Source organism: Saccopteryx leptura, chromosome 4 (genome assembly GCF_036850995.1).
Source record: "Saccopteryx leptura isolate mSacLep1 chromosome 4, mSacLep1_pri_phased_curated, whole genome shotgun sequence".
Taxonomy (NCBI): Eukaryota; Metazoa; Chordata; class Mammalia; order Chiroptera; family Emballonuridae; genus Saccopteryx; species Saccopteryx leptura.
Genome location: NC_089506.1, coordinates 68,845,445 through 68,872,236, shown reverse-complemented (window position 1 = coordinate 68,872,236; position 26,792 = coordinate 68,845,445). Strand labels below are relative to the sequence as shown.

The 26,792-nt window shown below is 34.6% G+C and overlaps 1 non-coding gene across 1 annotated transcript; it reads right to left on the bottom strand.

Moving 5' to 3' along the window:
• Positions 1-25,908: 25,908 nt before the first annotated feature.
• On the bottom strand, positions 25,909-25,984 carry TRNAG-GCC (transfer RNA glycine (anticodon GCC)). The gene has a single exon. It is a non-coding gene; the product is annotated as a tRNA-Gly (tRNA).
• Positions 25,985-26,792: the final 808 nt, after the last annotated feature.

Sequence of the window (26,792 nt, the reverse complement as noted above, 5' to 3'; positions counted from 1 at the left end):
ACTTGGTCCTTAGCAGAAGGACAAGGTAATGGCATGAGTAAAGTAGTTACCTTAAACTCTAAAGGCTTTCTTTTGTTGCACTCTGCTCTTTTTTTTCTGGGCCATCTTCCCTTCCTTGTTTCTGGCACTACCTGTCCCTACAGTTCTAACTTAGAAGTCAGAACCTTTCTTTCATTTTATAGAGAAGCTTCCCCTGCAGACTTCCTAAATTTGAGTAGAAAATGAGTCCAGGCCATATTATTTGTTCTATGACAAACAATATGGAAATGCACTGAGCTTTGGTGTTAGGCCAATACCCTGGCTCTTCAAGACCCTGAGAGATGGGCTGTAGTTCTCTCTTAATTCTATGGCATGTCTGGATTTATAATGGGCTAAATTAGTGTTTCCAATCTTTCTACTTTCCAGATACTTTGGGAAAAATTTAAACTTCATTAGCTTAGAAAAACCACACAGAACAGCATGGAATGTTTCCATCATCCCACATATTTGGCTATATATTATACGTAAGGTATCAACACAGCGTGAAATAGCCCCTCATCTCTGTGTAAACGTGCCCAAGGACTTGCTGTCCTTGTGAGCATTTGCATTCACCATGTACACCAGTCCATTAAAAATTTTGATTCTATTTTGGTATATTATGTCTTATTGCCACCTATGTGGAGAATATTAAAGCTGGGATCACACATCATTTTAGCACTACTAAGATATTCTTGATTCATATTATCTTTTGTGAAATAACAAAAATATTGAAATTTTCCAGGACAAGTTTTCTTATGCCTGTGTAAGTTAGCAATAGGAATTTGTACCATAAACTATGTAGGATTTGCATACTTCTCTATTCTGACAAAATTTGAGCTTTGGGACCCATTCTCTTACCTCAGAATTTCACCATTAAGATTACATAGAATCTTTCAGTTTTTCAGTTTGTCTCTGAAATATCCTTTGTTCCCAAGTTGCCAACTGTCTGAGCCTATAAGTGTTTGCTCAGTAGTTTACCATGAGTTAATACTGGATGATATACTTAAGGAGGAGATGAGTAAATATTTCAGACTGACTTTCTCCAATTGTCACTGACTAAAAATAGTGTTTTGCAACCACTGATCCACGGACCAGTGCCAGTTTGTCAGAACTTTTGGACCAGTCTGCAAAGAGTTAACCACCCTGATGTTGTCTGAAGATTATAGACACATGATCTTAGTTGAATCTGCTTATGTTCTGAGTGATTGTCACTTTGTATCATCAATGCAAATACTACTGAGGTTGTCTTAGGTATCTTTGGAATTTGTAGGCTCATTTGAACAACCTTTTGCACTATGCTGAGAATTTACAAATCATGTGCACTAGACAAAAAGCATTTGAACAAACTTATGTAGTAGTCAATGTATCATACATGTGGAGTTCAGAAATCAAGTACCAGCTGGTACCGTGCTGCACTGTTATACATGATAAAATAAAACTTTATTTGTTGCATGTTTACATTTTCAGCCCACTAGGCCACCGGTCCTCAAGTGTAAAACAGTTGAAAATCACTGGCCTGAAGCACTCTTCTGTGGCATTACTTCCTAATACTTATTTTCAGTTTATTTGAATCCAGCTGCTTCTACATACTCTGGGCTCCCAGTGCTTACTCAGATTCAGGAGTTTAATTGAAAATTTCCCTCTTTGGGGGTGAGGATGGATTCAAGGTATGTATATGTATTTTTAACAACTCCCCAGTTAATTATGTATTTATCAATACAACTATAGTGAAAATATATTATAATCCTTCATGTAGGAGGCAAATAAGGATTTTATTAACTAACAGCTTGAAATCTCATAGGCCAGTCTATTTTACAACAGCTCTGTAAGATGGTACAATATTTAATTTCTCATGATATACAAATTTTTGGTACTTTATCTTCTTGGTGATCTCTTTTAGCTGATAGCCTTATTGTGCTAATCAAGCTCTCTAAATATGAATAAATATGATGCTACCAAGATTCCATGGCTCAAGGAGTTATGAGTGCTTTAGGGCAACTAGAACAGGGGAACATTATACTTTATTTTGTAGTATTCAGTATTACTGAAATTTTAAAATGTTCATGAATGACATTTAAAATTAAGAAAATATGAGCCTTGGCCGATTGGCTCAGTGGTAGAGCATCGGCCTGGTGTGCAGGAGTCCCGGGTTCGATTCCCGGCCAGGGCACACAGGAGAAGCGCCCATCTGCTTCTCCACCCCTCCCCCTCTCCTTCCTCTCTGTCTCTCTCTTCCCCTCCCACAGCCAAGGCTCCATTGGAGCAAAGTTGGCCCAGGCGCTGAGGATGGCTCTGTGGCCTCTGCCTCAGGCACTAGAATGGTTCTGGTTGCAGCAGAGCGATGCCCCAGATGGGCAGAGCATCGCTCCCTGGTGGTCTTGCCAGGTGGATCCCAGTCGGGCACATGCGGGAGTCTGTCTGACTGCCTCCCTGTTTCCAACTTCAGAAAAATACAAATAAAATAAAATAAAATAAAATAAAAAAGAAATATAATACTTTTATAACACTAGTGGAGAAATCTAGTAATGTAAATAAGTCTGAAAAACAACAAAAAGTATAAGAAAAATAAAATAAAATTATATACAATTCCATTACCCAGAAATAATCATTGCTGTCATTTAGATGTATTTTTTCATTTTCCTCTCTTCTTTTGCATGTATATGTAATATATTTATGTATGCACCTATATGAGTAGGTGCTGCTTTATGAATATTTAAATTTTTCTCAGATATAAAGTTTTACTAGAAATATTTTTATTGCTACATATTTTTCTATGATATATGCTTACCCACAGACATCATATATACATGTATATAGACTTACAGATTATTTTTAAATGTTTAATATTATAAGTAAAACTAGTACACAAATATTCATGTATATTTTATTGTCTCCATAGAGTAAGTCACCACATTTATTTTCAATCTTTAAATTTTCCAATTCTTGTGATCATACATCACAGCTGAATGCAATAGGTGTATCTTCTACTGTTGGCCCGCCCCCTGGTCTCCAAGAATCTCACGTTCAGTTTCTTCTCTGCACATCATCATCTCACTCTTCTTCCTGTCCTTTCTCACAGCACGGCTCAGGATCTACCATCCGGTCTGGTCTGGTCTCATGACTAGCTCTCACTATCCTGTTACTCACATCTTCTCTCAAGAAAATAAGCTTCTTTAAAGCTTTGTATACAGCCTCGCTCTCAAAGGGAAATGAAGAATTTTCTGGGCATGGTGCCAGTAAGAAGTGTGCACACAGACAAACCAGACCTTCCAGCCCCCACGTCCTCCCAACTCTGATTTTTCCCTTCCAAAAAGTGCTTCCTGCTTTTCCATAGTTATGAGACAGGGGACAAAACGGTCCTGCTTAATATTCAAGAGCTAGTTCACAATCAGATGGCTTTTTCCCAGTAAATACGTTCTTTTCAGCTCCTTTAAATCATTTAACTCTTTCTTGCCATCAATGTTAAAGTTAAAAATTACATCAGAAAAAAACAAACAAGTATGTAATACCTAAAGGTATTTTATAACAGAGATGATCTTTCAGATGAGAAAAGAAATCAAAGATAATGTCGATTCTGTTATATTCTAGACCTTAGGTTTTAACCTCACTCAAAGCACAGTTTTCCAAATTTTCTATTGCTATCTATATAATCCCGTATAAAAGGGCTGCACTGTAATTTCTAGGGCCTGGAGAATTAATTACCTCCTTGCATGTTTATGGATTCTATGGTAGCAGAAAGCTCACATATTGACAGATCATCTTCCCTGAGGGCCCACAAAGTCACTGTAAGTATAGAGGTCATCCCTGTGGGAGGAAGGACCTGCCCTCAGTTAACCTTGGGACCTTGCCTGACAGGTGGTGCAGTGACCTCTGGTGGAGCAAAGGGCCAAAGAGCCATCATGCTCCATAAGGGACAGCTGGGCTGGAACTTTTGAGGACTCTTTTTTTTTTTTTTTTCAAATTCCTTAAGATGCACATCTTGCAATAAAATTTACAAATGCCACTGAGAATATATCCTATTATATATAGTTCAAATTTATACGAACAACCCTGACATCATGTTTTTCTGACTTATTGCAACAGTACTTTTTTCATGAGTGAAAGAATATGTATGTTTGTCTTTGAATTCTAGTAAAAATTCTAGAATATGTGAATTAATTTTGTTTTCCTATTGTGCTTTCATTTGCAAAGAAGAAATAGAAATTTGCTCTTTAAAAGGTACATATTGATATGGGTTTAGATGAACAATATCAATATAATTTTGTAAAATAACAAGTGACTAATAAACTTTCCAATCAATCCCAAGTCACTGTTTGAGCATTTACGAGATATGTGGAATTTGGCTGGTTACTCTTTGTTTTCCCGTTTGTAAAATTGCAATAATAGTCGCTTGCCTCATAGAATTGCTATAATTATTCAAAGAGCTAATGCTGTGAAATTAGTTTTACAGCTACTTAGTTCAGTAGCTGGCACATAGTAATCCTTGGTAACTATTACTAATTACTTTTTTCTTATTATACCTTTACAATTATACTGTGACTAGACATGTGAATATCAATGAGTTGACCAGTATCTCTAGCCACACCAAGTTGTAAAATCTTTTTTCAATTGTGTGTTTACTTTATTGCTTTCTTGATTACCAGGGATAACAATAAGTCATATAAATTACTGTTCAACTTCAGAACATTTTCATACTGTATTTCATCCTCACTACAACTAAATGAGCTAGGTAATAAAAGCTCTGGTTCCCTTTAATAAATCAGTATATGTGGCTTAAAAAAGTAAAGTCTTTTATTTATATAGTATTTTAAAGCTTCTAGTATTAACATCTTCTGTATTAATGGTCTTGCCAAACATTAGAAACAAAGAAAGTGGCAACATTAATATCTGAACTCTTTTCTTCTGGTTCCAAATCACAAACACCCCACTGACCGTCCAAGAACACTCTCCTCTCCCCCAGCTTGCCTGCCAACCCTCTTTATCATGGCTATTGAAGTCATCTCAACTCATTTGCCAATTTTAGGCTAGATTGTTCATAAACCTAACACGTTCGAATGCTCTCCTAATATGATTTCACAGCTACCCCAGATTCTATGGTTTTATAAAATGTTTCAGAACTCTTCTTGCTATCAAAGGTGTAATACGTTTCAGTACATATATAGTAGGCCAGATATAAAGTTAAAACTAGTAGGACAAGAGAGGCTGGGATGTGGACAAAGCGTAGATATTTTGCACCTGCAGGAAGGGAGGGAAAGGGCCACGCAAAAATCTGGGAAAGGAACACTCCTGGGAAACAGAGCAGCAAGTGGCAAAGCTCAGAGACTGTTTGAAGGGCAGTGAGAAGGGTAGTGTGTCAGAGCAGAAAGGGTGGGAGAGAATTTGAGGTCGGTTCAGAAAGTCTAGAGGGCAGAGCAGGTTTTGTGGGGTCTTGAGAACATAGGAGGAATTTTGGGTGGACTGTGACTTTGGCTTCTTTTTATCAATGTTTGAGCCAGGTGGAAGTACGGAAGTCCCAACAGTAATCTCTCCCTCACATTTAGAATTAAGACCAAGGCTGGGCCAATTACATGGAATATTATGATCTGCCTGCTCTTTGATTGATAGAATCAAAGGAAGTTAATATATTAGAGGAAAATACTGAAACAAATACCATCTAGGAGATGGGAGATGTGCAGGGATGGCAGGAGTTTGGAATTTTAACCATTTTCTGTTTCTAGAAATTTCAAAATCTTTAGATTGAATTATCACTTTTTACCTATGCTAGGGCTGGTTTCTTTGTGTTACTTGTCCTAGTTAACACAACTGTCCATTCTTCTAACAACCCATTTAAAAATTATCAAGCCTAGCAATACTATGTAGTTTAATGATAGATACAATACATAGTATTGAACCACACTGTACTAAAAACCAGAGATTTGACTTACTACATGTTATTTTAATAAGCAATTTCAAATGGATAAGTGGACAACAAATTATAACAATAATACTGATAATTTACAAAGACATCTTAGATATTGCCTAACAATCTTGTTGTTCTATAGACTATTTTAAAAAAATATTCTCATTTTATGAAAAACATTTCAAATATTATGCATTTCTATACAATAGTTATACTATTTAAATGTTAAAATCAGTTTGCATGTAGGTAAAAAAGTACACAAACACATCAAAATGTTAATGTATAATACAGTGTTATAAGTGGATTAAAATGTAAAATAAAATAATAATAACAAGTTTTTTAAAGTAGTTTATGGTATCTCCAGTTTAATGAGATTTAAATCAAGACCAAAAATATTTGGAATTGTAACTAAGTTACAAACAAATAAATCGTCTACTTTTAGAGATTAGGAGTCTAATTGGAATATTTGACTCTCCATGGAGAGTCATTCTGTACACATTCAATCTATAGTTACATGGTTGCGAGCTGTTTTTGTGTAGGTTTTTGTCTAGACTTATAAAAATTTTCAATAAAGCCATGGAGACATTGAATTGCTTCCTGTCTCATGGAAAAAATTGTAGAACCCAAATCATGCTGCCTGTTATAAAGTGATTTCTGAGTTTGTGGCCTTTCTTTTGGTGCATTATCTGAATCAAAGAAAGAAAACTAGGAACTATTACTATAAGTGAAAGAATTGTGTAGAAAATGTGTGAAGTAACATTTTTATCAAGTATGAAAGTAAGCAAAATAATTGCTTTATTATAAGAAGCATCATTCTGGAGCCTAGACAGAATCTGGTATTTCTTCACTCATTTTGTGGTAGTACCTTCATAACTCTAAAAAGTAGAATTTTCATTGCATAATGTTGAAAACATGCCAATAAATATGCCAGATCAAGAAATATATGATTTTATTATTATAACTTTTCTGTGATATATTTTAAATTGATTTATTCTTGGAGATAAGATAATATTTACAACATTAAAACATTTAAAATAAATTACAGACAAGAAAATTCAGTCATGGAAGAGTTGTCATAATACTTGTTATACTTCATGTTTTTATTTTTCTGGAAGAGTTACAATAGTTATAATGTGCTCAATCCTAAATAATTATCAGGATGGATTAATATGCTAATTTTAAAATGCCCAGATGGATGGGGATTAGAGTTTAGAGTAATGACTCTGATTCCTTTGATCTCCAATCAAAACACTGTTGAGAGTGAGGACAAGCCAGAGTTTACAGAGGGACTCCTTAAACAGGGCTCTGTGTTAGGGATGAAAACATAAGGGTCAGTTTCAAAATGAGGAAGAACACTTCAAACCAGGAAGTTGTAAAAGTTTATGAAGAATTTTCAGGTTAAGTACAAAGGCAGATACAGAATCAGAAAATAAAAAAATAAATAAATTAGGATGGAAAAAATATTACAACATGCAATGTAAGATTAATAAAGCTGAATTAATCATTCAAATGCTAGATTAAGGTAAGAATTTTTAGATGGGAAAATATAGAAGTAATAATTATACATAAGTAATAAATGTAGATAAAAGAGTATCTCAATCCAGAGTCAGTTTCTTAAGGAAGGGTCTAAGGACAAGTAGGCAGGATAAAATGTAGAAATATCAACACTGAAATATTTCAGACAGACTACTGTTGCAATTACAAAGATGTGTAGGCCAATTCTAATGTGTCTGAGAATCTAAGTTGAGTTCTGCTCTCTGGTCTGGTGGGTACAAATAAATCAGTGGGACAGCACCTGACAATGAGCTTTGTGCCATAAACAATGGCTTCCTTTTTCCTTTGCACTCCAAAAGCTATGACAAAAGTATATTTTATATATTGTAATATAAGATAACATGTATACTGTATGTGTGTAATATATATATATATATATATATATATATATATATATATGTTTATAACAACTAAAATGAAATGATAACATCCCCATTGCCCCCATAACATCCCACAAACTAAGTGATATGGAATACAGAATCCCAATAAATTAATTTATAATGACAAGTTGTAATCATGCCAACTTGATTAGATAGGTCTTTTGAATCTCAATTTCTGACTTTTCCTTAAATAGCAAACATGCTTGTTATTTTTCCAGAATTCAAATATTCCACTGGATAACACACAAAGTCAGAGCATATGCCCAAGAATGATCAGGTTCATTTACTTCTTATTATGTAGATTTTTTGGCTTCTCATGAAAACTTACATAACAATAAAGATTTTTAGGAAAAAGTCAAACTCATAGAAACCGTAGAGAAGTGGTTTTCAGGAGCTAGGGGGTCAGGGAAATAGGGAATAATTGAAAAAAAGTATAAACCTTCAGTTACAAGATCCGAATCTAATGTAAAACATGGTGACTATACTTGATAATATTGTATTGTTTAATGGAAATTTGCTAAGAAAATAAAAGTTTCATGTTCTTATACCCCCCACCAAATAACTACTAACTGTGTGAGGTGATGGATGTGTTAATTAACTCGATTTGGTAATCAAGTGTGTGTGTGTGTGTGTATAAAATCATCAAATCATACAATTAAAATATCTTACATTTTTCAATTTACTTTAATAAGGCTGAAAAAACTGTGCAGTTTTAAAATATAAAAACAATAAAGAGTAAATGGAGAATAGAGTAAATAGAGATTTTTATTTTACAAATAATTACCTTTGTTACTAATAAGAATTAATTCTGGTGTCAATTTAGTAATAAGTTATATTACTTCTGCTATAAAGGTATATTTTAATGTTCAAGATTAACTTTACATAAACTAATATTTAGTATTCTTATATATTTAATTTAAAAGTAGGAGTAGCAAAAAAAGCAGTGGTACATATATACAATGGAATACTATGGGGCCATAAAGAAGAAGGAAATCTTACCTTTTGTGATAATATGAATGGACCTAGAAACTATTATGTTAAGTAAAATAAGTCAGGCAAAGAAAGAAAAATATCATATGACCTCACTCATTTGAGGAATCCAATGAACAATATGAACTGAGGAATGGAATAGAGGCAGAGGCGGGGTCACAGGGACCAGAGGGAAAGTGGACAGAGGGAAAGGGGATGAGAGGTTGGGTTCAGAGAAGGGAAAGAGATTGGTAAAATTATATATACATAACACAGCGTTATAGAGAGGAGAAAAGCCAATCCTGGAGGGAAGCGGGGAGGGCGTTGGGGTAGGGGGGCAATGGGATGTGAGGGGAACACAGGGGTGGGGGGATGTATTCGGTGGGACACTTGAATCTATTTAACACAATAAATTTAAATCAATAAAAATAAATAAAATAAAAATAAAAGTAGGAGTAGCAAAGATTTATATTAAAAATTGAGAACTGGTTCTTCTAACAATCTTGCATTAATTTGGCAATAGTTTGTCATTGATAACTGATAACATCAATTTATTCATGCTAAAACACTCATTTTAAATAATAAAATGTTATTTTTTAAGTGAAATAAATGAGATTATAAAAATGGGTAATTATCACACTGAATTGTCTAGACCCTATGTGTTAAATGTTCAGTTGGTAGTTTATTTTATTTTTTTTTAATCTTCCCTTCTATGTCTGTGGAGTATAGTCTGAGGTGCTGGGCCTCAGTGGAGTAAGGTTCATATCCATCTCTCTCCACTGAAAAGGTTGCTGACCTCAACCCTTCTATGCTCCTATATTCTTGTATGTAGAATAGGGAAATAATAGCACTCACTTTATTGGATTGTTGTAATATAAACGGGTGAGGAAAAATATCTAAATTATTTAATATAATATCCATTATAATAAATAATAAATGTTAGAAATTACCATTTTTACATGTTCTGCACTTCATTTTTCCTCAGATAATAAAAATAAGAATCAGAGAAATTAAGTAAACTTCTAAATCTGCTTAACCCCAGTTCTGTTCAATTTCAAAATCTATCTTTTCCCCTGCTATATCACATTGCCTTTAGACAGTTGTTTCAATTTCTAGTATTGTCTATTTATTTTTTCATGTTTCCTTCTAATTTAATTTTTTAAATAATAGTTTATGCTCAATATTATTTTGTATTAATTTGAGGGGTACAACATAGTGGTTAGAAAATCATATACTTGACAAAATGGTTCTTTTGGTATTCTAAGCACCCATTGTCACCATATATAGTTATTACAGTATTATTGACTGTATTCCCTACTCTGTACTTGACATCCCTGTGACTATTTTGGAACTACCAATTTGTACTTCTTAATCCTTTCACCATTTTTATGCACCCAAACCTCTCCCCTCCGGCCACCATCGGTCTGATCTCTCAACAGAGTTTTACTTAGCTCTATTTCTTAATCTATTTTGTGCCAGCTTCAATAGCGCATTTAACTTCACAAACAATTCTATTTCTTGTACCAAATGAGGTATTTTAAGAAAAATGCCTTAATTTGCTCTTGCCGACACTTCTTAGCAACGGTAACTGACATTATGCCAGCGTCATACCTCAAGCAATTTAAAAATGTTATTATAAATAAAATCCTCTCATTTCTATAGAATTCTCTTTATTATTTGTGCACTAAAAATAATGGAAGCTGAAATAACTGTCCAAGCCCAGGGTTTTGAACTGACGACCTCAGTGTTCCAGGTCGACACTTTATCTACTGTGCCACCACAGGTCAGGCTAGAAGTATTTTTTATACAAAGGATAGTTTAACAGAGGTTATCTATTTTTTCCCTCAATATGACAAAAATGATTTATATATTCTAATAAATGTATTCTTACAATCGTTCCATTCTTCATTCATTCTTCTTTTAGTATTTATTGGTTTAAATCATATTGAATCAATTATTTGTAATATACTGATCAATCTAATATTTGAGAATATAAAGACCAGTCATTTCAGTTTTTAGTTTCTAACCTTTGCTTCTTACTTTAAACTAATTCTCAATTATTCTTTGTTAGGATGTATCAAGTAGAGATAGATACACAGAGGAATTATGAACTACCCTGATAGAGTAACATATTTTGTCACACCCTTTGGTTGCTCTCCCAAGAAGTGTTAGTTTTTTCTATTAAGTTCTCTGTATCTTTTAAAAATTTCTATTATGTAAAATACATTAGACAATGTCAATAACATTTAATAAAATGCTCACTTCATTTTGGTGAGCTAAAAGTCTTTATGAGTCTGTTGGATGTCCTTGTTATTTTCTCATTTTTCAAAGTTAACCTTAGAGTCTATCTAAAATAACATCGTATTATTTCAGTCAAATTTATTTATCTAGCAAAACTCCCAGCAAAGTAACAAAGTAGTTGCAGTAAATAATTTGGAAATATAATAAGAATAGTTACCATTTGTTAAGAATTTAATGCTAAACACTTTGCATTGGCTCATGAGATTTCTACAACACTCAAACCATTTTATAGTTGAAGAATCTGAAGTTCAAGCAGTTTAGCCTAAGATCACATAGCCAGGAAGGGACTGGGACCAGCTTGAAAAAATTCTTAATATTCTTGCCCCAATAACTCAACCAATGATTCTCAAACCTGAGAAAAGAGTAAAATCATGATTTTTGGGTAATGGACACGAACTTCCCCAATTTCATGTTATTTATTTTATGTTATTTATGTATGTGTGTCACTTAGACACTGTCAGTGTCTAAGTTAAGAGATCAAGACTGCATGACAAAAGTAAATCAAATTTTGTCCCTATAGTCCAGTTTCCTCTACTTTAAACTTAGTGGCTTTTGTAACAATTTTTAGAAAAGAAAGCAAGGGTCTGAAGGGTGGTGAGGGAGGTTGCAAAGTGAAGGAAGGAGATTCAATACGGGATATGCCCCCTTTCTCATTGCCCTCTTTGTCCATCTATGGACAATATATTTACATAATTATTTGGACTCTCGTATTTCCAAAATTTATTTAGATGCAGGATTTATGCTGCGTAAGCTTTCTCTGGTGAAAGTGAATGCATGACCTTTTTCTCACAGTAAAACAACAGTTGTTGCAAATTTGTAAGGGCAGGTAGGCCACTCAGAAAAGACTGAATCACAGCATTTTCTTAAGCAACAAATTCATCTCAGGCATCAGCAGAGGTGAATAAAAGAACACCTGCATTTATAGACACAATTCATGTTAATTAAACATGATTGAGGTAGAGATTCAAATGGTGCTTTCCAGGGGCTGAGGGGGGGAGGAGGAGTTGGGAGGTGTTAGTCAAAGGGTACAAAGTTTCCAGTATACAAGGTGAATAGGTCCTAGAAGTCAACTGTAGTGCATACTGCCTATAGTGAACAACACTTAACTTGTTAAGAGGGTAAAACTTATTTTAAGTGCTCTTGTCACCCTCCCCCCAAAAAAAGATAATAATAAATACTGATGGTGGGAGGATACTTCTGAAGGTGTTGGATGTTTATGACATAGATTGTGGATATAATTTCACAGGTGTACCCTTATTTCCAAATCCACTGTATACATTGAATATGCACAGCTTTTTGTATGTCCGTTATACCTCAATAAAGTAGATAATATTTATTTAAGACATAGGAATAATCCAAAACTCAAATCTCTCAGTCTGGAAATAAATCTTATTGAGGAGAAGCAGAGACTCACCAGGTATTTCTGTGACTCTGCAGGACGTAAGAAGGCTTACAAACAGAACTCAAGTGCGAGAGCCATTACTGTGAGGCCCAGGTGAGGGTTTGTTTCTCCAGATGGGAAGTGTGGAAAGGCTCTCTCAGCAGCCCTGCAGCTGTGTCCAGTGCCCTCACCATCTCCTCCTCCATCATCTTCTGTAGTTCAAGCTTCTAGTCTTAGGCACTCATCAGCTTTATTTTAAATCTTGGACATTCACAAGAGAAGGTTTGGGCATGACACAGCCAAGTTTGTAGAATTTGAAGTCACATTATTTATTAATGACTTAATTCTCAAAAAGGCAGAATAACTAACTGAAAAGAGTTTTTGCTGGGGCTTGTTATAACTGAAATGATAAATCAGAGTGAATAAATGACAGGAGACATTTATTTCATTCACATAAATGTTGAACCAATTTTGATATTTTTATGTATTTCTTGAATTGAGAAGTAGGAGATGAAAAAGAAGTTTATATGTGTTTCAAACCATTTATGTTTGAATTGAGAATTATAACATTTAAGAACAAATTAACAAACTAATTTAACTGGCTGTGCTAATACATGTTTACAGATAAACATTATGTTAAATATCATGCTATAAATATGTATTGTGTTTGAAGGAGATAGTTATTTTGTTTGTTTGTTTTAAGGGTAACAACACTGTTGAGAATTCTGTGAAAGCAGAATGGGCTGTCCTCTATTATAAATTAACATAGTATTTAAAGCCAAGTACTTAATGAGTAGATTTATTTGACCTGTGTTACTGAGTATTAGAGCACATTATCTGTATGGTTAAGGTTTATGTCTTAAAATATAAACTGTACTTTTAAACTTTCCATCCCTGATGCAGAAATGAGATGGAGTATATTATATCAGCTAATCTATGACATCTGCATATTATAAACATGCAACAAAGTATATATTGAATGCCTATTAGTTTTATACAAACTTCTATTAAAAACTAAATATTAAGATTCTGTTACCACTTTGGCTCACATTTACATTTTATTTGCTTACTTCCAGTCTCAATTCCCTGCTCTTTCAACCCTTGGAGAAAATGGCAAAGCTTCTCTTCACCTAGTATAGCCCAGATGCTTTGATAGGATGCGTTGTGTGTATTTCCTAAATAAATCCTCACAGGAACCCTGATAGGAAAGTAATTACTCCTAATTTTTCAGGTAAGAAAACTAAGACACTAAAGAAGAAGAAACATGCTTTTGCACATCACTAACAAGTTTAAGATTCTGAAACAGAAATCAGTTCTACATGACTCTGACAATGTGAGTCTTTTTTTTTTTTTTTTTTTTCCATTTTTCTGAAGCTGGAAACAGGGAGAGACAGTCAGACAGACCCCCGCATGCGCCGGACAGGGATCCACCCGGCACGCTCACCAGGGGCGACACTCTGCCCACCAGGGGGCGATGCTCTGCCCATCCTGGGCGTCGCCATGTTGCGACCAGAGCCACTCTAGCGCCTGAGGCAGAGGCCACAGAGCCATCCCCAGCGCCCGGGCCATCTTTGCTCCAATGGAGCCTTGGCTGCGGGAGGGGAAGAGAGAGACAGAGAAGAAAGCGTGGCGGAGGGGTGGAGAAGCAAATGGGCGCTTCTCCTGTGTGCCCTGGCCGGGAATCGAACCCGGGTCCTCCGCACACTAGGCCGACGAATGTGAGTCTTTTTAACATGTACAATCTTATTTTTAACATTTTTAGTCAAAATTTATTTGCATAATAAAAAACTGATGACTATCAACTTTTTATTGTCATAAAGTTTAAATTACTTAGCATCGCCTTCAACCTCCTCCTTCATCCAGCTCGCTCCACATTTTTCTATGTAAGCCTTGCCACTTTTTTTCATTTGTCTTATTATCAATTCAGTAAACACAATGGTATTTCCTTAATAAGCCCAGGTTTTTTTCTTTCCTGTTTAATAATTTATGTTATTCACTCCCCATGGATTATTTTCTACTTATATTTGTTGAAATGATATATTTCATTCAAGTCCTAGGATCTATGCCACTTTTCCCCAAGAAGCCTCTCCTCATCTTCCTTAATCGCCCTTCAGAAATCATTGTCTACCCCCTGGTTTGGAACTAGGGCAGCCTGACCTTATTCTGTGCATCTGTTTTAGCTCCTTTATCAGATTCTTAGAGGGAAGAAACCAATCTTTATATTTTCTGCTGTGCGTGGCATAATCATTGGTACATAGTAGAGATGCAATAATTCTCTTTGAGTGAGTGGTAGGCAATGGAAGAGAGTCTTAGATTTTATGCTTTATTAGTGAGGTCTTTTTGTTGTTGATTTTCATAGAGCTGTTTTAAGGAAACTTGTTCATAATAGGATCTCCAAATGTTATCCTGAGGTTAGATTCTGGAATAGTAATATATAAAACTTGCTTGTAAGCCCATGGAATGCATTCCAAAATGTCAAGGATTCTGGATTTAAAAACAATGATGATGACATTAATATGGAAAACACATGCAGTAATTAAGAATGCATATACTATGTATGTGTGCATGCAATATGTTAGATTTGTTTGGATTGATATATCTACTTCCCAAAGAATAGAACTCATTTGTGACACAGAATGTTAAGATAATTTGTCAGTAACACATGCATTGCTACAAGTTATAACAGTAAAAAAAAATACTATAAATTAAAGCACCCACATGGGTCATTCAACTCAGCTAGCAATACACCTGAATAAAAAAAAGGAAAGCTGGACTTAATCTCCAACCCTGTCATTTCTTTCTTTCACACAAAAAGTATGGGGCACAGGTGGCCAGAAGTCAAAGATCATACTCTGCCTGAATGCTTCATAATGCACAGTACAAATGTATGGGACCTGCTGGGTGAAATCAAAAAGTCACCAGAATGGAGTACCATTTTAGTGACCTGGGTCAAAGGCCATACAGCTTTCAGTGTTTTACAAATGTTTGACAGATTAAATACCCACCTCCTAGGGATAACGAACAGGCCATTGAGCTAAAAGTATTTGCAAGCATTAAAGCTTCATTCACAAATCTCATTATGAGGATGTAGGTCATGTAAGATTAGTGATACAGTTACAATAATTTTTTTCCGTTGTCAAAAAATTATACTCTAGAAAATACTCCCAAGTGTAATTGTAGGTCACCTAATATGAGGACTAGAAAAATAAAGAAGAAAGGAGCAGACAAAAGAGCAACAAGTAGACTTGTCCTTCTCTGAAATATAGCATTACCTTTTTAGCATTTTCCCATATTTTACTGTATGTATATTCTTTTCTTGGATGTAGTGTCATTTCATCTCTAATCTATGTGAATTATTTCCTGATATTCAGCACTTTTTACAGCTTAATATCTCTAGAATATTGACCTAGAATATGTCTAGAATAAAGAAATATTTTGACAAATAGTTTTGTGGTGTTATCAAGTCCATTAAAAAGTTAATGTATGGACAAGTACTTTATAAATATTGTAAACAGTGCTCTGAAATTAAGGTACTATTGCCATGTAACACAACATCTCTTCCTTCTTATTGAACTCCAGAAAATGTGCTCATGAAATTAGTTTTTGCTGTAATATGCATCTCCTTTTTCTTTTTAGTGTTCTTTTATAATTTAGTTTCCTCTGTGACCTTATGTAAACCAATGGTTTAAATTATTGAGTCACAATCACCTGGAGGGCTCATTCAAACACAGATTGCCAGGACCCACCTCAGAATCTTTTATTCAGCAGATCTGGGTCAGAAACTGGTATTTCTAACAAATGTTCAGAGGATGCGGAGGCTGCTGATCTGGAAATCACTGATGGAAACAATGTACCAGCATAACAATATGAAAAGGGAAAGAATTCTCTTACAAATGTGGAAATGTTCGAATATGGCAGCATTGCATATCACGCAGATTTAATAGGAATACTTGTTTTAGTTTCCACTTTCATTTGTATGTTTTATCAAGTAATTTGTCATACTTCCTAAGTTAGTTATTACCAGCAACATTGTTTACTTTGACAGAAACTGTTAAAAGATCTAAAAACTATATTAAAATAATTTTTATGAATTAATATGTTAGAACCCTGCTAACTTTGTTATTGTTCTTTGACATCACAAATAATGTTGATAATGGTTATACTGGGAATAATATGACTGAAAATTCAAGCCATTCATTTTCTAAATTAAACAATGTTTGTCTGCTTGTACTCTTAAAATTAATTATTGTTTCCAGGATTTTATTATGTGCAACTCTTTTCTTTTTTCATCAGAAATGGTTAAGAGTCACTTCTGCCTCTAATGCCTTTGTTTTATATTGATTATTGTTTGCTTTTCTTTCTTCCCACAAGGAAATGCACTTGTCACATAGATTCTGTATTTCTTTACAATAATTCCAGGATACTAGTTTTAACATATAATATGAGAGAAACTGTGCCTAAATTATGTGTTTTTCACATTCCCTTTAGCGGAGGTGAGATGTATCAAGTCTATTGCCAATAACAGACTTTTTATACCAGAACTAATTAATGTTGATTTACTCTAAGAGATCAACGGAGGAACCAGGAATACAGAATATGAATGAACCACTGAACCATTCAGCCCTTAATATTATATCAAAATGTTGCAGGAGGTATTGGTTTGCTATTGCAGGGTAATTGGTTTACCCTTTAGTTTATCACTGATTATGTAGTTTTGCATATCTGTTAATGTTTTTATGTCAAGAGATAGAGGGAAGAATAGTCTTGGTGCCCATAGATTTTAAATTTATAGTAATTAATTCTTATTTTATTCCTCACCATATCCCATTGTAGATTAAAAGTTCATTATTAGCTATAATTTTAATAATTATTCATGCATAGGATACTGATATGCTAACATTTTCAGTTAAAAAATAAGAAAGTATTAGTAATAAGCAATGTAAAAATGCATGCTAATGTGCTTAACTTTGTAATTTAACAACCCATGTAAACATAGATGTGATATCTGTTTTTACATTTTTCAAACTGATATTTATTTTATTTTATTTTCTATATTGTCTTTGTTTTAGACAATATAGAAAAAGCATTATGTAGGGCAAAGGTATGAGTGTAAGAAGTTGTAAAAACAAAATGAGAAAAGAAATTGCAGAAGCATTTTAAGTTTATTTTTTTTCTTATTTCCTTCTGAAAATGTTGTCAAAACAACTAATTCTAGAGAAGAATGCAGTCACAAAGTATATGTTAGCTTGCTCAGTCTCATTTTTCTTCTCTCATTCAGACTTATCCATTCTATCAAAAATTGTAGATAAAATCCTGCTACAATTTACAACAGAGTGTGAAAAAAATCAACTGACATTTCTTTAATATTACAAACAATTTACCATAAGTCTTAAAATTTCATTTTCATTATTTCCATAAATGTGAATTTATTTATTAATTTCCTTCCCCAAATGATTTATATTTTAAACTTGCCTAGTATATTGAAAAAGTTCTCTTTCTTAGTGAAGCAATTCAAAACATAACTGAATAGGGAGAGGGAAATGCACAAAAGTGAGTGTGTGTGTGTGTGTGTGTGTGTGTGTGTGTGTTTCTGAATATGTGGAGAGGTAAATTCCATTCAGAGGAAGTCAGGAAAGATAGCTTGTGAGAGAATTTGTCTCATGGTACGCTCCACTCTGAAAACATATGATCATATTTTATTAATACTACATAGTTGCTTATGTGTTGATGCTGTGTATTGATGTTTAACTGGACTATGCTCCATTGTTCATATCATAGTTTATTTCATTCATGCTTAGTGAATCTTTCTCTTCATTAGACTATAAACCTTGATTCCTTTACATCTGGAAAATAATAAATCCAGTATTATACATATGGCTCTAGACAAAAAATTTTGACCAACTGAATTATTGTCCTATTTCAACCTTATAGTGGTATTCTCTAAAGGGGTAGCAAATAGAGTTTGGTACCATATATCTAGATGTTCCCAGTCAACAAAAAAATGTATAAGGAATAATGCTAAATGTAATATTTGGCTATATTTATGACATGAAATTTCTCTCTTGTTTCAACCACATTCCTGCTTCCAGACATCTAAGCAGACAGAGACCATTTTACAAAAGTTTAAAGTAAATGTTAAAGCTGATTTAAAAATACAGTAATAATTGTCAAGCTGAATGTTTCTATGAAAAAATAGAGTATCATTTTTAACTAACACGTCTTGACATAGTATTTTCTAATAAGGAAGTTTCCTGTGAATGAGTAGAAGAGATTTGGGATTCAATATCCTTTCATAAATCAGCACTCCAAACATGGATTTCACTTTTCAAAATTGAGCTAAGAAAATAAAATCTGCCTAAGTAAAATGCATATTACTCTTGTTCTTATGTAATAATATTAAATACTGTTCACTGAGGTTTGAATAACTAACTCATTGATGTCGTTTTCTTTTTTCTGCTTTATGGGTTGTTGTGAGAGCATGCGTACTTTGAACAGCTGAGGAGAACTGAGAAAATTAGAGTGACACCACCAAGAGCTGAGTGACATCACCAAGAGCCAGGGTGTGGTCAAAACTTTGAATCCCCCCCTCCCCCAGTGGCCTGCTTGCAGGTTATTTGTTGTCTTCTAGATTCTTTTTTTTTTTTTTTTTAAATAGAGACAGAGAGTGAGTCATAGAGAGGGATAGACAGGGACAGAAAGACAGGAATGGAGAGAGATGAGAAGCATCAATCATTAGTTTTTCATTGCGCGTTGCAACACCTTAGTTGTTCATTGATTGCTTTCTCATATGTGCCTTGACTGCGGGCCTTCAGCAGACTGAGTAACCCCTTGCTGGAGCCAGCGACCTTGGGTTCAAGCTGGTGGGCTTTTGCTCAAACCAGATGAGCCCACGCTCAAGCTGGCGACCTCGGGGTCTTGAACCTGGGTCCTCTGCATCCCAGTCCGATGCTCTATCCACTGTGCCACCGCCTGGTCAGGCTAGATTCATTTTTTAAAGTCAGTTTTCTCCTGTTTCTTGTCAGAAAAGCAAGATTCAGTAAATTTTATAAGGATATGAGTTGATAACACTTATATTCTTATCTATAACATAAAGCCAAAGACAATGTCTACTTATTAGATATGAAAATTACCTGGAATTAAATAGATACACCAGAAAACTAAAAGAATTTGCACTTGAGCTATAGTGAGATCTTCGGGCACAAAAGCAGAAATGAGATGAAGGCAGAAAGGATCTGGCATTGGTAGGGTGGTCAAGATCAGCAAATCCTTGCTCTTGGTAGCAAGGGAAGTTTTCCAGTGAGCTGAAGTCACCTTAAGTCCTGATTGAATCCTTTGATGTTCTTTTCTCCACATGTCAGGGTTCTATAGTTTTGGGTTTTTTTGTGATCTGGCCCTGTGTAGGTGATTACTGCTTTCCTTCTATCCATGTGGTTTCTGATGCAAAATTATCCATTACTTGAACTAACATAATGGAGATTCTCCTTTGCAACCATAACAATGGCAATGTTGACTTATTTTGTTGACAGTATTTGCTATAAAAAAGGTGTCAGTATACTGCTAAGTGCATATTTTTACCCAAAATAATGGAATATACTAATGAGTTAGTGTATCAAAGCAAATCAAATGTTTTTTTTCAATTTTAGTTATGAATATATTTTAAATTGTTTTCAATTTTAAAAGAAAATAATTACTGATTACAATATTAGACCAAACCTGTAAATATGCTCCAGTATGCCTACACAAACTTTTCAGTGCTTAATTGAAATATTTTATTATCAAAAATTAAGTTGTTTGCACTGACTATGATAAGGTGAATTATTACAAGTGAGCAACTAACAAACTACAAAAAAAGTAAAAGACCATTAAAATTGAAAAGGAGAGATCAGATGGGGAAGTTATTATCTGGGGTGTGTAAATCCAGTGTTGGACAACTGGAGCTAAAGGAGCTAGGCTGAGCAACTCTAACTAAAATGTACAATTTTGTCATGTCTCAAAGTCAGTAGCCACATCTTGTTAATTGAGCTCCTGAGCACTGGAAGGACACAACTATATGTGTTGTTTATGTCAGAAGGGAGAAAATGTTTTTCTTTTCCACTTTCATGAACCTTTAATGTGATTGGATTTAGATTCATATTCTTTTTTAAATTAAATTTTATTTCAATTACAGTTTACATTCAATATTATTTTGTATTAGTTTCAGGTGTAAGGCATATTGGTTAGGCAATCATAGACTTTACAAAGGGTATTTCCAGTAGAATAGTTCTGCCATATAGTGATGGTGTAATTTTATAACTGTCTCCATTTTCATATTAAAAAACAGATAGCCAAGAAAGGATAATACTTTACAGAGATGCAAATATAGAGTATCTGATACATAGTAAACATTTGCTGAATGTTGAATTATAATAGAAGAGTAAAGATGATCTTTATCTCTCTATAGTCATTCTATCATCTATCTATCTATCTATCTATCTATCTATCTATCTATCTATCTATCTATCTATCTATCATCTATCTATCTATCATCTATCTATCATCTATCTATCTATCTATCTATCTATCTATCTATCTATCTATCTATCTATCTATCTATCTATCATTTATCTATCATTATCTATTCATTATCCAGTCATTATCCCTTCACCTTTTACCTTGTGACTAAAGGCATTCAATATGGACAAAGCCATTCTACCAAAAGAAAACATATATGTCTTCCTTAGCATTGTTAGGCTGTTCAGGAATTTTAGGCAGTCATTTGAATTTGATGCTACCTGTCCTACACTTTGTCCTGAAAATGATCTGGCATGCCTCAATGTGAAAGACATGGTGAGATAGAAACACTTCTTCATGAGTTGAGTAAATTACAATTTTCTTAAATTGTAATTTTCCTCCAGTGGAGTGGAGCGAAGCATTTTTCCTGAGCACCATCATCTGGATTTGTAAGATATCAAATATAAATACATTGTTTTATTAGGTCTGCACTTAGTACAGCTTTGGGAGGACTGATAGGACAAGAGATTCTAAAGGAGGAAAGTAAAATCAGAAAATACAAAAGTGACCACACTAAAATGTAGTTTAAGAAAGAAAGCAAGGCCCTGGCTGGGTGGCTAAGTGAATATAATGTTGTCCCAGCACGCTGGGATGGTGGTGTGATCCTTGGCCAGGGCACATACTAGAAGCAACCAATGAGTGCACAACTCAATGGACAACAATGAAGTGGAACAACAAGTTGATGCTTCTCTGTCTCCCTTCCTCTCTCTCAAATCCCTGGAAAAAAATGTTAAAAAAAAGAAAGAGCCTGACCAGGCAGTGGCGCAGTGGATAGAGCATTGGACTGGGATGCTGAGGACCCAGGTTCGAGACCCCGAGGTTGCCAGCCTGAGCACGAGCTCATCTGGTTTGAGCAAAAGCCCCCCAGCTTGAACCCAAGGTCGCTGGCTCCAGCAAGGGGTTATTACTTGGTCTGCTGAAGGCCCACAGTCAAGGCACATATGAGAAAGCAATCAATGAACAACTATAAGGTGTTGCAATGCGCAATGAAAAACCAATGATTGATTCTTCTCATCTCTCTCCGTTCCTGTCTGTCTGTCCCTGTCTATCCCTCTCTCTGACTCACTCTGTCTCTGTAAAAAATAAAAAAAATAAAAAAGAACTAAAGAGAAAAAAAAAGAAAGAAAGAAAGGGGAGAAGTTGGTGATGAGTGTGGCAACGAGTCTGCCTGGTGGGACTCATGCTTACTGCAATCCCACACACGCACTGTGCAATTGTATGTACATGGATGACTTTAGATAGTGAAGGAGCACATAAAACACTAAAAGAAGAACCAAAATTCTAAATGAACTTCCACGGTTATAATGTCTTATTACATTTTTGTGCGTTTCCTCGTGGTTTGCAAATTACTGAGCATACCAGATGGATGGATTTGCCTCAGAGCCACATTATAAATCATCATGAGAATTAGTTGTGATAGTTACCACTAATGCTTGTAGTCCATCCTGAAATGCTTACTTTCTCTTCTTCCTTTGCATTCCAACTGATCATCAATCACAAAAGCAGCTTGGCCATTTCTCTCTGTCTTGCCTCAGTGAACTCCGACTTTCCTTGACCGTTAACCCTCGCTGGAATGCACACGGCCTGGATGCCTGTCCAGGCCTCTATTCACCTCTCCCAATGAGCCTCCCTTCCTGGCACGGAGTTGCAAGGCAATATTTTCCATCTGTTGAATGAAGAGCATGTCACAGGCAGTTTGATATGGTCTCAGAGACTACAGGAAACCAACGATGCACAACTTACTTTTATTCCACAAGCCCGTGGGAGCCCAAAGAGATAAGAGGCCTTTCTGCTAGGCTGAACAATAAGCTTGGCTTTCAGAAAAAAAAATATTTCTTCCTGAAACACTCAGTATGTGTTATATTCAAGCCAGAAACATTGTGGGTTGGAATAATCTAAGGATGAATCTAATCGGAAGTTATCTTGAAATGTATGAACAAGCTTCTCTTCCATATGCCAGCTGTTTTCTTTCCCTGGAATATTTACTGGATGGAGGATCAGCTTGTGTTTATTATGCAGTTGCAAGAAAGTTTCGTCATTTCCGAAAGAAACTTTGTCTTATTTTCAAGGAGAAGAGAGGAAGGATGGTTGATCCTGAGTTCAAACAGATTTGGAGGCCTCTCATTATATCACATCCTCAAACTAGGGAATATATATTTTTATAAAACATTCAAAAATATTTTATGGCACTATTCATTATCTGAATGTAATAAAATTGTTGAAACAATTTTCACAAGAATTTTGTAACGTATCACAGGATTTGTAATGTATGTTAATATATATGGTTTCTTAATTTGTACATTTGAGCAGAAAATTGAGTTGTTAGGTGTTCTTAACAGATCATTACTTTAAAATCAAAATGAGGAAGAAATAATATTGGTAAAGGAAAAAATGTTATTTAATGATATTTACTTCTTCAAAACATGTCAATTGTATCAGTGTTTCAAGAATCAAATTATGCTTTCTGGGGTGATTTTCATGATGCTTCATGCATATACCCAAACCCACACCAGACAATTTTACTTACATATACTAAAGTATCCAAATATTCTAGCATCTTCTTCTACTGTTTTCTCTGAAATCCCTTTTTAAAAAATTGATTTTGAAGATTAAAATTCTAACCAGCTACAGAGGACATTTTATTAGTTTATATTTCTAAATTTCTTCTTTCAGTAATTTTTTCCAACCTAGTCCTCCAGATATAATTACATCTTAACTATTTTGTGCTCTGAATAGAGTCTCTCTCTCTCTTTCTTGAAAATTCTGTTTTCAACTACAAGATACCTTTTCTTGATGCTGTGCTGATTGTACTCCTCATGTTACCTCACTGTATCTCTACAACAACCTTCTGAGTTTAGTATTATTATCTCCCTTTGCAGATAGGAAAACAGTTCAAGAAAGGCTAAGAAAGTTGCTCAGGGTTACCCAGTGCTAAGTGGTTAAACTGAAATTTGAACCCAAGTGTAATTGATTAAAAAGCCTAATTTTCTTTTTTTTCTGTATTAGTTTTGTGGACATTTTCACGATCAGCTACCAACTACAAGACCTGATCTTAGTCTTTCTAGATTCCAAACATCTAGTTCAGTGCGGATGTTGCCAATCCATTTGATCTTGACTTGAAAGATCTTGAAAGATCTTGGACAAGTTGATTGAAAAGTGGAAAATAAAACTACCACTGGCACTGTTTAGATATTTGTCTCAGTTTTCACAGTTGTGATATATGAAATCATTCTAATATATATATATATATATATATATATATATATATATATACACACAAATACTCAGGCATAAGGTTTATGTGTAGATGTATAGTGTGTAATATAATCACCTACTAATTTTCATATATAGATAATTTATTTTTTTTTAATGTCTATTACTCACAGTTTTCTTCTTTAAGCTCATACTGGTGGTTAAGATAAATATGATTTTTTACCTGATAAATGACCTTTATCTTGTTGGTGTTTGGTTAGTAAAATGCTTTTGCTTAAATTTTTTTTACCCTTAAGATTTTATAAATTACTTAATAGAGTTTAGGTAGGATATTTTTGCAATACTAATTGAGCCATGTTCCTTGTAAGCAAAAAGAGAAAAAAAAATCTTTGAAACCTAAATGTAGTCATGAAGAATATGCGGGACAGTAACTTTGAGACAATGCCAACCATATAGCCTTTGAATCAAAGAAATATTATATAATTTTCTTATTCAAAGTTACTATCAGAAAATGTTGATTCCTAGACAGAAAACAATTAAGATTATGGCTAGATAGACACTTAATACATTTATTGTCCTTATAAAGTTTTATTAACGAAAGCATGTTTTTACCAATTTCAGTGTAACAAGATGTGTGTATGAGTGTGTGTGTGTTTAAGAAGGAAAGTTATTTAATTGTCAAAAGACTCACAACAGTTTGGTTTCTCTTTACAGATCATTTCACATGCAACATTGTGAAAAATAATTATTTTACACTTACTACTAAACAAATAAAGACCTGGGTTTTTGTACCCTTATTTCTTTTAGTTAAAACATGTACCACAGTGACAAAAAAAAATCGCAAGCTCATATTCTTATTTTTAATTGTTGAACAGTGATTCAGATTATGGCTTTTTTATATCGACATTTATTTCATACTATTGATAAGTCATAATGTAAATACTATTTTCAAATAGTTATATTATTTCTCTCTCAAATGTCATCTTAGCATTATAGAGTGCCTAAAACTTCCCCAGTGCATTTACAGAGCCCTGAGAGGGAACAGGAGCAAGAAAAGCTGAGTCTCATTATTCTTTTGAAGTTGAGACAGAAATGAAAGATAAGAATAAGAAATTACTTATACCCGAGCCAGCTTCCTATCATCATTAATATAGTTATCTTTATCTCCAAGTTGTTCATTATTCTGATTTAAAATGAAAAATTGTTGTTTCTTAAAGACACTGTTTTCTTTTGAGGTTACTAAAAACTAAATAATAAACTGCCCAGAAATCTCAAAAATGAATATATAAATGTACTGTGCAGTTTTTATTATGCTTCAAGTGTTTTATCTTTCTCATGTATTTTTTTTTTCTTCTTTTTTTCTTTCTGAAGCTGGAAACAGGGAGAGACAGTCAGACAGACTCCCGCATGCGCCCGACCGGGATCCACCCGGCACGCCCACCAGGGGCGACGCTCTGCCCACCAGGGGGCGATGCTCTGTTGCGACCAGAGCCACTCTAGAGCCTGGGGCAGAGGCCAAGGAGCCATCCCCAGTGCCCGGGCCATCTTTGCTCCAATGGAGCCTCCGCTGTGGGAGGGGAAGAAAGAGACAGAGAGGAAGAAGAGGGGGAGGGGTGGAGAAGCAGATGGGAGTTTCTCCTGTGTGCCCTGGCCGGGAATCAAACCCGGGTCCCCCGCACGGCAGGCCGACGCTCTACCGCTGAGCCAACCAGCCAGGGCTCTTTCTCATGTATTAATCATGAATTACATGTTCACATTTAAATATTTTTTCTAGACTTTGAAATTAAATTAGAATGGCAAGAGAAGCTGATTTTTACTATTTATAATTTGAAGTGAAACTATTTTATATTTTTTTATTGAGGAAGATTTTGTTATACGCATCAATTACAGAACATCCTCCCACCCCCACTAAAAATCTACTTTGGTAAAGTTTATTGAAAAATATACTTTTTGTCACTAATTTCATCACTTAGATTTGGTTAAAAAATGTTTCTGTAAAATGTCAATGAAGTGTTCCTATGTGGGAACAAAAGTATAGCTATCACTCCCCTTTTCTTTACGTACTCAGGGTAGTTGGCTTATACAGATCCTCCATAGCTGCTTGCTATTTTTATTGTGTCTTTTGGAGCCACCGTGCAGCCGCAATGACTGTACCTACAATCTGACCTACGGCTGTACTTCTTCATTTTAATGTTGCAGGCTCAGTTTTATTCAGTGGATTGGGCAGAAAAAAACTGAGTATACAAATGACAACATATTATTCTCTTGAATTCAAAAGGGCAATATTATTTATGCAATAATCTAAGCAAATTAATACAACAGAACTTTCAATCTATCTCATCATGTATTTTGTGCTTTCTGTTCTTTTTGTTGTTGTTGTATGTATTATTTGTATATTTTAAAACCTTTCTGGAAGTCAGGTACAGAGTACCCTTGTAACCCTTGTTTTCAAGGAAGATGCATCCAGCACCTCCAGGGAAATGGCACGGAGAGCCTAGAGCAGGCGTGGCCAACATTTTTTGCCTGC